General features: G+C 42.4%; 1 long non-coding RNA gene across 1 annotated transcript in view; it reads left to right on the top strand.

Moving 5' to 3' along the window:
• The window catches only part of LOC118393711 (uncharacterized), a 63520-nt gene extending 55837 nt beyond the window's left edge, over positions 1–7683 (top strand). Inside the window, exons 4-5 of the long non-coding RNA XR_008064142.1 lie at positions 6100–6252; positions 6504–7683. This is a non-coding gene — a long non-coding RNA (uncharacterized LOC118393711). The remainder of the gene's footprint in view (positions 1–6099; positions 6253–6503) is intronic.
• Positions 7684–12808: the final 5125 nt, after the last annotated feature.

Here is a 12808-nt window from a genome sequence, read left to right as displayed (position 1 = left end):
GCGAGAGAGTCATTCCAAGACCTTCTCTCTCTCAAAATTCAAGTCAAAGGGCTTTATTGGCATGGCGAACATATGTTTACATTGCCGAAGCAAGTGAAATAGATAATAAACAAAAGTAAAATAAACAAAAAATTAACAGTAAACATTCTCTCTCTCTGCCTCTCGCTCTCTTCCTCCCTCCCTCACTCTCTTCCTCTCTTCCTCCTTCACTCTCTTCCTCTCTTCCTCCCTCGCTCTCTTCCTCTCTTCCTCCCTCGCTCTCTTCCTCCCTCCCTCACCCTCTTCCTCCCTCCCTCAATCTCTTCCTCCCTCCCTCACTCTCTTTCTCGCTGTGGTGGAGAATAAGGTGTTCCTTAGTTTCATTATTCATATTGAAACAGGGACGTTCTTGTTGACAAATAGTATGCTGCTTCTGCCATATCGGTTTGCTTTGGATGTATTGTTCACGGTCAGTTGAGTTGGTTGTTCAATTTTCTCATACTGTAGATGTTTGAGTATTATAAGCTTTGCATAATATACAGTATGGTCTGAAATGATTGACACCTGTGATAAAGATGAGCAAAAAAAATGTATAAAATAATTCAAATACTGAGCTATATTGTGTGCAATAAAATAATTGGGAAATTATATTATTGCTCAGAGAAAGACACCCCTGTTTTCAATAACTTTCAACACCGCACCTTGGGATGATAACGTCACTGAGCCTTTTTCTAAAACGTTTTATGAGTTGGAGAACACATTGGGAGGGTTCTTAGACCATTCCTCCATACAGAATCCAGATCCTTGATATCGTTCATGACCCCTAGAATCTCCATTTTCTTTGCTATGACCACCCAGAAAAGCCATCCAGAAAGCTTGACCTTTAACAGTAAGCTATCTAGGAATGTATCCAGGAATGTATTAATATTCACGTTTCCTACCTGCAAGGTGATGCCTTTATTTCACCCACTCAGACTTTGGGGTCATGTGTCCACTCGACTGAAGACCCCTCTTCCTCCCTGTGTTTCGGTTACCTATTTACCGTGGCAAAAACTGACATGGCTCTTTGAAAGTGAGGGATCCGAGATCTGTGTATAAACATCTACAGAGAAGTGAACAAATTCACAAAGGAACAAAGGCCGCCGACGTGGAGAGTACTCCATCACTGGGACACTGTGTTATCTTACAGAGAGAACGACTAGAGAGACACAGTGTGGGACACCCTTCAGTGACATGCCCTTAACTGCTCTGTCGCACAGCTCCGGCTCTGTTTCCGAGGTGAGGGAAGGACAGGGAATTGTTCATGGAAAGACAACTGGTTGGATCTGTTTACTGATGGATCGTGTCAGCTATAGATCATTTACAATTTACTCTACAGCTTTTCATTCAATTGCCAAAGGTTCTGAATAGTTTAGACAAAGTTGTCAGTGGATCACTGACTGAAGATGCAAGATACTAGAGGGGGACTCATTTCCGTCCCCTATTGGTGTCTGCTCTGCACATCTTTGTGTCATCTGGTGATCAGAGCACATTGTTTAAGAGGACCATCTTCTCCCCACTGTGACCGACAGGATTCTTCTACCAGCAGGGTTTTGTGTCTTCCTCTCCCTGGCTGCGTACTGAGGTAATGGCTGTGTGTCCCACGCCTGTGGCCAGGCGCTAAGCGCCCCCGCTTCACCATGAAACAATGGAGTGTTATGCGTCTGTTTAGCTTTTAAATGTATAGACCACATAACCCGACCTCCTCCACAAGTACACATTTAAAGACCATTTCAGAAGGCTTTTTTTCTCTCTGCTGTTGGCCTTGCAGGTTGATGTTTATTGTCATGAGTCTTGTTCTGAAGGCAGAATTGAGTGATTTGCCCTTAGACAGGCAAGCTGCAAAGTCAAAATTTGCTATATGTAAAATTAGCTTTTTGTTCTTTATTTAAGGTTAGGCATTAGGGTTAGCAGTGTGGTTAGGGTTAGATTTCAAATCTGATTGTATGACTCTGGCTGTGCCAGCTAGTGACCACTCTGCAGAGCTGCCTCCAGAACAAGAAAAACGTTAACCTGGGTTGGCCTTCCTTGTGACATCCAGCCTCTGTGAAAACATTGCAGTATTCTGCTTGAGGCTGCTGGAGTCGCTGGCCTCTCTGATCCCAGCTACGCCACATTTGAGCTGGGGGTCTGCCAAAACCCAAGAAACTACTTGACGTTTTGAAAAGAGAAGAATCCTCAGGCCATTCGCCACCAATCCATAAATGTGCTTGGCAACAGCACATGCAATTAAATCTGAAACTCTCAAATGCAGTCAGCAAGGGAAGCCGAAGAAGTGGGGGTGGGACTGGTGGGGAGATCCCCCATGCCCGGCTTGTGTGCACAAATGTCAATGCACTATAAGTGGTCATTTGTTATATTCCTTTTGACCCATGATTATTTTACCCACAGTTATCACTCCTAATGTAGCCGGAAATGTTGCACGCAACCAAGCCATGGATGCAGCCAAAACAGTTGACATCTCCAAGACCAAAGGCCTGGAAATAAGCACCACTGATTTATAATACATGTTCACACACACACTACCCTTAGGTCCACTCGTTCTATTTTCCCCTCTTCCTCTCCCAGTGGAGCACAGAGGAGCACATTCTGCTATGTGCCCCTAACTTCTGTGGAGAGAGGTCATTTGCAGGGAGGCAGCTTGGTATCGCGTTGCAATTTTGCGGCTTGTGTTTGATGTCGCTGTGTTACAGTTTTAGCGATGAGCGAGCGCTAAGCAATGCTAACCAGCCCGAGCCTGGGAACGCAAACTCCAGAACTGGATCTGCTTTGCATCCCGAGACCACAGCCTGCAAAAAAAAAACACCTCAGGGAAGATCAAAGGGTTGGTATTCTGTACACAAGCACAGGACAACATTTTAAACATACCCTTGCTCCTCTGCACTGCATAGTAATGGCTAATCAATGCTTATTAATCCATAGGTCTTGCTAATATTTGATTTTAAGGACAAAAGTCGTTTTTAATTATTCGTCATTATGATGAGCATTGGATATTGACTATTGTATCTTTTTAATTATATTGATTTGTTAGAGGTGAGTAGAGTGCTGATACCACAGAGGAGTAGCATTTATTAGATTTTTTCCATCATATCATTTTTGTATAAAGCCCTCACACATTTTCATTACGGTAGTCAGTTGTGGAAAAAGTAGCCAATTATCATACTTGAGTAAAAGTAAAGATGACTCAAGCAAAAGTAAAAGTCACCCAGTAAAATTCTCCTTGAATAAAAGTCCAAAAGCATTTGGTTTAAAATATACTTAAGTATCAAAAGTAAATGTGATTGCTCAAATATACTTAAAGTATAAATCATTTCAAATTCCATATATTGAGCAAACCAGGTGGCACCATTTTCTTTTTTTTTTCTTTTTTAATTTACGGAAAGCCAGGGGCACACTCCAACATTCAGACATTATTTACAAAGCCTGTGTGTTTAGTGAGTCCACCAAATCAGAGGCAGCAGGGATAACCAGGGATGTTCTGTTTTCCCTGTCTACCTAAGCATTCAAAATGTAACGAGTACTTTTGGGTGTCAAGGTAAATGTATGGAGTAAAAAAAATATTATCGAATGTAGTGTACTATAAGTAAAAGTTGTCAAACATATATAGTAAAGTACAGATACCCCCAAAAACTACTAAAGTAGGACTTTAAAGTATTTTTACTGAAATACTTTACACCACTGTTGGTAGTCCTTTGAAGAGAAATGTTAAGCTGCAATGGTAATTGAGTGCAGCTTTATGTCTGATCTTTATGATTTAAGGATGTTTACCTCATGTGGGATTGATTTGAATGTGTGAGGATGAGATTGTGTGTGTTGTGGGCGAAGGGGACTATAGACAGTTGAGTTGGTGTGCCTCTTGTTTCACTAATCGATCAGCAGATTGCATTGACATGGGCTGAATGGAATGGTCATGGTGCACCCCATATCCTCTCCCCCACCCACCCTGGTGCCCCTCGCCGTGTCATCAGTCTTGTCCTACAAGATGCCTCACACCCAGCTAGCATGGGAGAGTGACCGTGTCAGCCCACGAAAGGGTCCTCTCTCCACATCAATGGGAGAAAGAAAGAGGGGACAACAAAGTAGGAGATTCCTGACATAGCTTCCCATTTTCACGCACTACTGCCAATGGAGAAATGAGTGTCCCTTTTTGGCACCCAGCCAGATATCTCTTCTCCTTTTTATCTGTGTTCAAAGGTAGCCCTATACTTACTATTCATCAAAGGAGTTCAGATGCGACCACCTGTAACTCGATGCCATTTTTTCCCAACTTCCATTGTCTGCCGTAGAAAGACCTGGTGGGATTATTCAAGCAGTACTAGAACATACTGAATGACCTCACACGTCTTTATTGGAGACAGAGGCCACATTTTGAATAATGAAATGTACAGAAATGTGAGAACATAAAGGACTCCTAATGTGAGTCACGCGGAGATGCATTTCTCTGCTTTGACTTTCACTCCAGTGAAGTCCTCATTTGTCATGCAACTCTCCGTTAAATGTTGGGTATTGACATGACGTGCGCGCGCAGATAGTACCCTACGGCCGATAATTCAAAGACTCGAGCAAAATATTCGCTGAAGACAATGAAAATACGGAAACATGGGAGATACTCCCACAGTTTCCCCTCTGCCTTATAATCAGCGGCTTCTATTGTTGAGCAAGGGGGAGGAACAGCAAGACTGACGAACTTGATGCAATCAATGCCTCTATAACGTGTTTCCAGCTGTCCTTAACTGACCTCAGATGTAAAGCAACTTAAACCTCAGAACCAAACATGCATCATGGGGCCCAAACAAAACAGCCCAGATCCAGACATCTCATGCGTGTGTGTGTGCTCAGCACCCGTTTGATGTAAGCAGCTACCAGGCCCCCTCAGTCTATGTACTCATCCATTTCATCATTTGGTGGAAGCTGTCATACTGATGGCAGTGCGTTGGTTGGTATAGAGGACTGTAATTAGAAACGTCAGTATGTTGTCCTGTCAACCCCAGCATGTCAACATCCTGTGACATCTAAGGAGATCCGTAGCGCAGGCACGAGAGCTCGGTCTTATGTGTGAGCCATTTCACGTGAATCTCCCACCGAGGATCATTTTCTCGAGACACCTCGGAGGTCGTAATAATATAATTCGAATCATCGTGTTTAACATGTACACTGTATCCATAACAAGCCAGAAGGCCAAGTCGTTATTGATTTGATTTAAGTTAAGCTCAGTACAAAATCTGTTTCACGTCATTTCCCTGTGTGCTGTACACATTTTGTGATCCACTTGTGTTTTGCCATGCCCATACAGCTGAGCCACGGCTGTTGAAGCAGTTGAGAAACACTCAAGGGGTAAACTTGGGATCATATGGCCCTCATTACAGATGCTCTGATAGGCTCAATCATGTTCTTATTCTACCAGTCCTTCATTGGATCTTGTATCCTGCCATAGAAGCATGCCAGTCACTTTTAGTGGCGTGTTGACTCTATGTTGAGACTGCCAGACTTCATTTGTACTGACGATGGACAGAATTTGATGTCTGCTGGCTACTGCTAGTGCATTGAGTCGACGGCTGTTTTGTGGCTGCACGTGGTCCGCTATTCTTGTGATCATGGATTATTACAGCGCAACACTTGAAATCAATGCATCATTTACACAAACGTCTTAGATCTCACATTACGATTTCGTGAGCAGAGAAATACGGTAAAACATTTTCAAAACTAACAACACTTTCTGATGGCCTCTGAGAACAGTTCTATTGTTTGTGTCCAGACCCTCCACATGCTTCATGGCTGCCATTGTTGCAAAATTCAATTGAATTCACTGAACTATAGTGCACCTACTTTGCACAGAATTCCTATTGTATTTTGTAAAGGGGTTGGCTGCTGAGAAGTGTTTTTGTAAGTTTCCTGTACAGCAAAAAGGAAAATTAATCAACAATGTACACTGTAGATGCAAATGGTTTGGCTCAAAACCCTAGTGAGCATTATTACTGCTAAAATGTTTAATGTATGTTATGAATACAAAGTACTGCAGGTGATGTCTTACATCATTATGATATTCTCATCGAGAAATTAGACATTTCCATCTATTTTCAGGAGAAACAGCAGGGTCCATTGTTAAGCATGGTATTACCCCTCCTTTCCAGTCATCCATCACGGGAGCTAGAGAGAGGGATGAGACCACTGGACAGCCAGGCCCAAAGTGACAGACAGAGAGTCGGTCACAAACTGCCTATGTGAATCCAGCTGGTAATGAGGTGGCAAATTGTTGTCCTAAATACCGCAGGAGAGGCTCCCTGCAGATATCTCCTTGTCAATGAAGGTGTTAAAGGCCCTGCCCCCCTGCTAACTGTAAAACAACAGTGCTGAAACCAACTTTATTGATTAGCTAGGACAAGTTTCCACTGACTTGCCATTCATTTCCCTGAAGCTTTTGAAGACTTGTGTTTCTCGTCTTTACTGGGCTGCTAACTGACCGTGTCTGTGTTTTTCTCACTTAGGTCAACGATTCGGACTTCATCTCCATAGGAAGGAGGTGGATTCTATGAAAGCATCTATCAACAGGCTCTTTAAAGGCCCAGTGCAGTAAAAATGTTTTTTTTTTCTCCAGCGCTTTGTATCATATTGTACAACAGCTGATGAAACTAACACTGTAAAAGTGTGAAAATAAATACAATCTACACGGGACCTTCTAATCCGCCTGTTTGCATGGGTGGGCATTTTGGCTTGCCTGGGGGCCCTAGCAAATTATTGCTTGAGATATATTTTTTGGCTCAAAATACAGTACCAGTCAAAAGTTTAGAAATACCTACACCATTCAAGGGTTTTTCTTTATTTGTACTATTTTCTACATCTGCGGTCCAACTCATCCCAAACCATCTCAATTGGGTTGAGGCCGGGTGATTGTGGACGCCAGGTCATCTGATGCAGCACTCCATCACTCTCCTTCTTGGTCAAATAGCCCTTACACAGCCTGGAGGTATGTTGGGTCATTGTCATATTGAAAAACAAACGATAGTCCCACTAAGCGCAAACCAGATGGGATGGCGTATCGTTGGTTAAGTGTGCCTTGAATTGTACAACATCACAAATACTCCACCATGCGATATTTGGAACCAAAAAATCTCAAATTTGGACTCATCAGACCAAAGGAGAGATTTCCACTGGTCTAATGTCCATTGCTTGTGTTTCGTGGCCCAATCAAGTCTCTTCTTCTTATTGGTGTCCATTAGTAGTGGTTTCTTTGCAGCAATTTGACCATGAAGGCCTGTCTCTTCTGAACAGTTGATGTTGAGATGTGTCTGTTACTATTACTCTGTGAAGCATTTATTTGGGTTGCAATTGCTGAGACTGGTAACTAATGAACGTATCCTCTGCAGCAGAGGTAACTCTGGGTCTTCCTTTCCTGTGGCGCTCCTCATGAGAGCCAGTTTCATCATAGCACTTGATGGTTTTTGCAACTGCACTTGAAGAAACTTTCAAAGTTCTTGAAATGTTCTGTATTGACTGACCTTCATGTCTTAAATTAATGATGGACTGTTGTTTCTCTTTGCTTATTTTAGCTGTTCTTGCCATAATATGGACTTGGTCTTTTACCAAATAGGGCTATCTTTTGTATACTACCCCTACCTTGTCACAATACAACTGATTGGCTCAAACGCATCAAGAAGGAAAGAAATTCCACAAATGAACTTTTAACAAGGCACACCTGTTAATTGAAATGCATTCCCAGGTGACTACTTTATGATTTTGGCTGAGAGAATGCCAAGAGTGTGCAAGGCTGTCATCAAGGCAAAGGGTGTCTACTTTGAAGTATCTCAAATATAAAATATATTTTGATTTTTTACTACATGTTTCCATATGTGTTATTTCATAGTTTTGACGCCTTCACAATTATTCTACAATGTAGAAAATAGTAAAAATAAAGAAAAACCCTTGAATGAGAAGGTGTGTCCAAACTTTTGACTGGTACTGTATATTTTTCTCAAAACGAATACAGTGAGGTACTTAATTGTTACTTTGAAATTATTTGATTATTATATTTAAAAAAACGGCTGCATTGGGCCTTTAAGGTGTTTGCTGTTATGCTCTAAACATCCATATGAAATGGTCCAAACTCATCCTTCTCTGCCCATGTCAAAAATCGACTTAGTTTTTACAAATCACCAGGCAGTTTCATGAAAACCATGCAAGGACATTCGTCAGACTTCAAGGTATTATGCACAGTAGATGCTGATAAATTCCAAATAAAGTATTGCCTACTTATTGTAAATTATACTGGTACTGAAGCAGTGATAATGTTCTCCATCAACAAGAACATTAGAAATACAGTGTTGTTAGAGCTACAAGTGCCTTCAGAAAGTATTCATACCCCTTGACTTATTCCACATTTTGTTGTGTTACAACCTGGATTCAAAATGGATTAAACAGATTTTTTTTCTCAACCATCAACACACAATTCCCCATAATGATTAAGAGAAAACATTTTTTTAAAGATTTTTTGCATATGTAGTGAAGATGAAATACAGAAATATCTCATTTACATAAGTATTCACACCCCTGAGTCAATACTTTGTAGAAGCAGTGTTGGCAGCGATTACAGCTGTCAGTCTTTCTGGGTAAGTCTCTTAAGATCTTTTCACACTTGGATTGTGCAACATTTGCCCATGTATTATTTTCAAAATTCTTCAAGCTCTGCCAAGTTGGTTGTTGATCGACAACCATTTTCAGGTCTTGCCTCAAAACTGTAATTCGGCCACCCAGGAACATTCACTGTCTTCTTGGTAAGCAACTCCAGTGTAGATTTGGCCTTGTGTTTTAGGTTATTGTCCTTGCTGAAAGTGTCTGGTGGAAAGCATACTTAACCAGGTTTTCCTAAGATTTTGCTTGTGCTTAGCTCCATCCCATTCATTTCTTATCCTGAATATTTGTATTCGGTACAGGCTTCCTTCTGTTCACTCTGCCAATTAGGTTAGTAACTACAATGTTGTTGATCCGTCCTCAGTTTTCTCCTATCACAGCCGCTAAACTCTGTAACTATTGGCCTCATGTTGAAATCCCTGAGCGCTTTCCTTCCTCTTTAGCAATTGAGTTAGGAAGGACGCCTGTATCTTTGTAGTGACTGGGTGTATTGATACACCCTCCAAAGTGTAATTAAAAACTGCACCATGCTCAAAGAGATGTTCAATGTCTGTTTTTTTCTTCATTTTCCCCATCTATCAATAGGTGTCCTTCATTGCGAGGCATTGGAAAACCTCCCTGGTCTTTCAATCTGTGTTTGAAATTCACTGCTCGACTGAGGGACCTTACAGATAATTGTATGAATAGGCTACAGAGATGAAGTAGCAATTCCAAAATCATGTGAAAGTTATGGGACTTATCCAGCTAATGTTTACTCCTGAACTTATTTAGGCTAGCCATAACAAAATGATGAAATACTTATTGACTCAAGATATCTCAGCTTTTCATTTTTAATACGTTTGTAAAAAAAAATAAATATGAAAAACAGTCCTATTTGACCTTATATGGTATTGTGTGTAGGCCAAACCAATCTCAATTTAATCCATTTTAAATTCAGGCTGTAACACAACTAAATGTGGAAAAAGTCGAGGGGTGTGAATAGTTTCTTATTTCACCCAATGTCTTCATTCTCATAATCACCAGCTCTTACATTGTGTGTCCATTAACAAATCACTTTTACAATGAGCAGAACACCCAGTGGTACGAGAATACACACTTCTGACAGCTAAAACAAAGGCAGGGAACATGTTCTAATGAGCCAAATTCATCTTTCAGCATGTGCCTCTGAAACAGAGTTGTCTTTTTCACTCAGCGGCTGTAATTGGATCCAGAGTGATTCGAACAACTAGCACGTTTCTAACATAACTCACAGGAAACAACCACTGTCACATTTTGAGACTTAGACCAGCTGAATAGGAGTTAGGAAGCTTTGATAGAATATGGATACTTAATATTACACCTTTGATCATCAAGTATCAGTCAATAGATGCAAAGTTTGAGATACATTTTCACATGTAGGCTACAAGTATGACAGTTAGTTGGCCTATTTTATGAATTTGTGTCCAGTAGATTGAGGGCAGAGGTGCAACCTTGTGCCTTTTGGTTATTTGAAAGATCACCTCCCAGTCCGAGCCAATGAAAGCATGGCCTCCGACATGGCTCCTAATGGCTGTTATTGTTCAATGGGTCCTTTTAAAGCCAGGAGAAATCAAAACAGCAGGCAGTGATGGACGTAGGTGCGCGCAGAAATGGGAGCACCCTAGTGTCTGGAGGTGGGCCCAGACCACGGGCACCCTATGATGTCCCTCTGCTAACCGACCAGCTTTTTCATGGGAAAAGCAACACTTCTTCGGGTCACCATAAAAGACAAGCGAGCCAGAACAGTAACGGCGTAAGAGGTTTGCTGTTTGATGTGAACATGTTATCTGTCCTCTTTTGGGTTTCTTGTTTTCTATTCAGAGCATAAACAGGATCATTGAAGTGGGCCGCTCCATCTTCACGGAGCACAAAAGTCTCTCACTAATTGCTGCCACATCAAATAAGTAGGAACATCCCGAATGGGAGCCTTCGAAACTAATGAAAAAAGTCTAGCTATGCTTAAAGCTGGTTACTTTTTTGTCATTTCCCATCAAAGATGAGGTTTTCTGGTTTGAGGAGGGAGGAGGGAGGGTTGAAGGGTAGGGGGGTTATCACACAGGAAAGACCTCTTCACAGATTAGTTCTGCATCGACGGCTGTTCGCTATTTGATTCGGAGGCAGCCAATCCAGTGGCTGCCCCCTTATTGTCTTTTTGCGACGAGCAGGAACAGTGGACCGCAACCGGGAACAAAAGCCAGGGCCCGAGGACCCTGTGTGTGTTTTCAAAGTGTAACTCCTCTCTCTGCCGTCACACCCGAGTGATATGAGTGTCTCAGGGCTGGACTGAACCACACAGAGCGAGGGAAAAGCTGTCAATTCAGAGCCTTTTCAAAGGTGCATCACTTTTGTGCAAACAGGGCCTGAAAGTCACAGTCCATATACTCCTCAAAGCATGCTCTGAGTTAAATAGCCATTGACCAACTTTGCATCAAATGGGATTTGTTTCTTACCCCCCTCTCCCCCTTTTTAGCCCCTGCATTCCTGTTTTCCAATTGTGTCGTCTTTGTTGAGCGGCGAGCCTTTGTTGGGGGGTGGTTAGTATCTTGGTGAGTAAGGGTTGTGATCTGAACTCTCAGTCTCTCGTTGGATCTTGTCAAGGTCGTGACCTGTTAGTATTTGGTGGTAGCCAGTGCACGCGGTGCCACCTTCATCCATGTCAGCGGGTCAGGCAGATGCTTTGAAAGCAACAAGATAAACATATCTGGTGAACAAAATCCAATCCATCACCACGGCTTACATTATTATATCAGTGAACCACGCAGCGTTGTCACTCACAGCTACGTAAGTAAGCTGTTGGTTGGTAGTGGTGGCTCAGGGGGAGGAGGAGGGATGTTGTAAATGATCCCACAAGAACTGCAGCTGAGCGTTTGCACCACTGTCTGTGTCTTGTTCTCTGAAGACATCAGTTGTCTTCAAAGAAACGAGTACGCTTTATGTTGCGTTGCTGACTTTACATGTTCTAAATGTTCATGGGAGGCTCAGCGTCAGTTTGTTACAGAGATCTGAGGGCCACCATCGCTGGGGTTCAGTGATATACTGTCTGCCAGTGCTCAGAGGGAGGCATTTTTTTCACAGCCCTCTCTAAATTTAAACACCATAAATATCCCAGCAATGAATATCCCGTGATGAAATATGTGACGGCTTTTATGACCAACAGTTCAATAAGGAGGAATAAAACATTAGCGCCCCTCTTCTTGGAAATCCGAATGCTCACTCCACATTCTGGGGCGATAATCAATCTCTCATTCACGGAGCCTCCTAGAATGTCGACCACAGTCGTGACATACTTACACTCAGTCAGATGCCAGCTCCAGTTGATCCCTTAGCTGACAAAATATCTGAGGGACACCTTAAGTTCCCTCTGTAATCCTGAAAACTGTCCTGTGTGCTGCCTGCTGCAGGGTAGACTGAGAGCATGCCGGTCGGGCCGGCCAGCAGTGTTGAAATAAATAAGACAGATGCTTTACAGGCCCTGTCCAGTCCTGTCAGAAGGCCTATAGTGTTTTAACATGTGAAGCTGGCATTTCTATAAATACTCATTTTACCACCAGGGGAAACACAGTTATCTTAGTATGTCGGTGTGGGACAAGAGGTCAGTCCTTGACCTGGTCAGTCACTGGAGATAAGACCGACCAGATGTGAGACAGGTGGATCTAGAGGCTAGGATCATATCAGAAGGGAACTAGAAAGAGCCTGTTAAGAACCCTACCACACCGACATGTGTCCTATTTGAGGTGGTTGACGCAAGTCAACCTTTCCCAGGCAATTCGGCTGCAGCAAATAATCACAGCAATACTAGATCCACAGAGGGTAGCCTGGTCCAATTTCCTATCTGGTGGAAGACATCTGACATCACATCTATCTATATGTTCAAACTGGGATAATGTAATGATTTCACTTTTACATTCCCAGGCCAGTTTACTTTCAGATAAAATATCTATTTAACAGGTGTGTTCTAGTATGGCAGTCAACAATCGTACAATTGTGGAAAAGGGTCATTCAATTTATGGTTTGCATTGTAAATACACTAATTTAAAAAGTGAGCTGTATCACCAATGAAGGCTCTTCTCTCAGGCATTCCTTAAGAGGGGCCTCGGGTTGGGTAAGACCACCGAGCAGTGTTGCCTCCCAGCAAGCCCCATGGAGA

Source organism: Oncorhynchus keta, chromosome 14 (genome assembly GCF_023373465.1).
Source record: "Oncorhynchus keta strain PuntledgeMale-10-30-2019 chromosome 14, Oket_V2, whole genome shotgun sequence".
NCBI lineage: Eukaryota > Metazoa > Chordata > Actinopteri > Salmoniformes > Salmonidae > Oncorhynchus > Oncorhynchus keta.
The sequence above is the reverse complement of the archived record's forward strand: the minus strand, read 5'-3'. Positions and strand labels throughout refer to the sequence as shown.